Genomic DNA, 2,500 nt, shown 5'->3' with positions numbered 1-2,500 from the left:
TGAGTCAAAGACACAGGTCTCACACAAGCATAGAATTGGAGCGCCGCCTCTAATAAGCCAAAGGTGCATCCTGACGTGACAAATCTGATCATGTCACAAGCATTCACTTACTATAATCACTATCAACGAACCTGCCGCCCCCGCCCCCCCCCCCCCTACACCTTTCCTTACAACAACGTGTAACCTAACCTAACCTAACCTAACCTATGTTGTACCTTAACCTAACCTATGTTGTACCTTAACCTAACCTATGTTGTACCTTAACCTAACCTATGTTGTACCTTAACCTAACCTATGTTGTACCTTAACCTAACCTATGTTGTACCTTAACCTAACCTATGTTGTACCTTAACCTAACCTATGTTGTACCTTAACCTAACCCATGTTGTACCTTAACCTAACCCATGTTGTACCTTAACCTAACCCATGTTGTACCTTAACCTAACCCATGTTGTACCTTAACCTAACCCATGTTGTACCTTAACCTAACCCATGTTGTACCTTAACCTAACCCATGTTGTACCTTAACCTAACCCATGTTGTACCTTAACCTAACCCATGTTGTACCTTAACCTAACCCATGTTGTACCTTAACCTAACCCATGTTGTACCTTAACCTAACCCATGTTGTACCTTAACCTAACCCATGTTGTGCCTTAACCTAACCCATGTTGTGCCTTAACCTAACCCATGTTGTGCCTTAACCTAACCCATGTTGTGCCTTAACCTAACCCATGTTGTGCCTTAACCTAACCCATGTTGTGCCTTAACCTAACCCATGTTGTGCCTTAACCTAACCCATGTTGTGCCTTAACCTAACCCACGTTGTGCCTTAACCTAACCCACGTTGTGCCTTAACCTAACCCACGTTGTGCCTTAACCTAACCCATGTTGTGCCTTAACCTAACCCATGTTGTGCCTTAACCTAACCCATGTTGTGCCTTAACCTAACCCATGTTGTGCCTTAACCTAACCCATGTTGTGCCTTAACCTAACCCATGTTGTGCCTTAACCTAACCCATGTTGTGCCTTAACCTAACCCACGTTGTGCCTTAACCTAACCCACGTTGTGCCTTAACCTAACCCACGTTGTGCCTTAACCTAACCCACGTTGTGCCTTAACCTAACCCACGTTGTGCCTTAACCTAACCCACGTTGTGCCTTAACCTAACCCACGTTGTGCCTTAACCTAACCCACGTTGTGCCTTAACCTAACCCACGTTGTGCCTTAACCTAACCCACGTTGTGCCTTAACCTAACCCACGTTGTCCCCTAAAGTAACCCACGTTGTCCCCTAACGTAACCCACGTTGTCCCCTAACGTAACCCATGTTGTCGCCTAAACCTGCTCTGTAATTGTTATACGACTCGTTCAATTAGTGTAGTGTTGCCCACCCGCAACCCTCGCAATATAGTTCGCTACTCGCACTGCCCGCTCCCCTGTGTATCGCTTCATGTTAAACACCTTGCAAGTCTTGCTGACTTTCCACATGCTCCTGCTGTACACTGTAATGTGGATGGCAGCAGGACGTACATGCCGCCCCTCCCCACGTCCCCACCTTGCCCCCCTGCCTTCGCAAGCTGGTTGGTGAGAAGTTTGCATGTTCAATGCCCTTCGCATGCGACGTACTCAGGCTACGTTGTGGTGCGGCCTGTGTCAACCGTCCGCTAATGTCGTACGCGTAAACCACAATCTGTACTGCACATTCGTCCTTATGTACCGAATGATACATCGTGGCACATGTGTGACCGTACAACGACTGCGCCCAAAAACGGCGGACCATACAGTGCAAATATTGTGCACGCAGCTACGTGTCGTCTCCCTATGAGAGCTGGATTGCAGTGTGGTACGCCATAGAGACGTGTGGGAGGAACGGACGCCGTGGATGGCGATCAGCATGAGCTGTCTGTTGATGTATTCGGACCTAGTCGTCTCTCCTCACACACCGTGATGGCATGGTGCACCGCGTTCCATATCTGCGACATGCTACAGAGGCCGGTTGACAGTCGTTCGAGCAATGGACATCGCATACGTACGGGGGCCACCTTCCACGTATTGTCTAGGCGTGCACATTTTGTTGCGTGTATGTGGGCAGACGTAGTGTGGCGTGACACCTGACACAGGCATGCAATAATCGTTGAAGTTGCAAATGGCGATGGACGCCTGCGTTTTCTGGTGAAGTTACGCAAATGAACAAATGGTAACCTGTTGTGGTGCGGTTGTTCTCGCTAGGGGTGAATCGGTGATGGCGACGATAGGTTGAGGTACGAACCGGTTGTTCCAGCGATACCCACCATGCCGACGAAACTGAACGGCATCTGGGTGTGAAGCGATACGCGGCGGTGGCTGGGTGGGACCGTCCCCGGCCGGTGAGGGGGCGCCTCCCGGCGTGCTGGCCGCGCGGTGCGTGGGCGCACGCGCTACAGCCGGCTGGTGGGGGCGGCCAGTGGCAGGCGCGCCGGCCGACGGACGCGGCAGGCGTCGCAGCTGCGCGCCGGCG

Source organism: Schistocerca piceifrons, unplaced genomic scaffold (assembly GCF_021461385.2).
Source record: "Schistocerca piceifrons isolate TAMUIC-IGC-003096 unplaced genomic scaffold, iqSchPice1.1 HiC_scaffold_1293, whole genome shotgun sequence".
Lineage (NCBI taxonomy): Eukaryota > Metazoa > Arthropoda > Insecta > Orthoptera > Acrididae > Schistocerca > Schistocerca piceifrons.
This window is presented reverse-complemented; position numbering follows the sequence as displayed.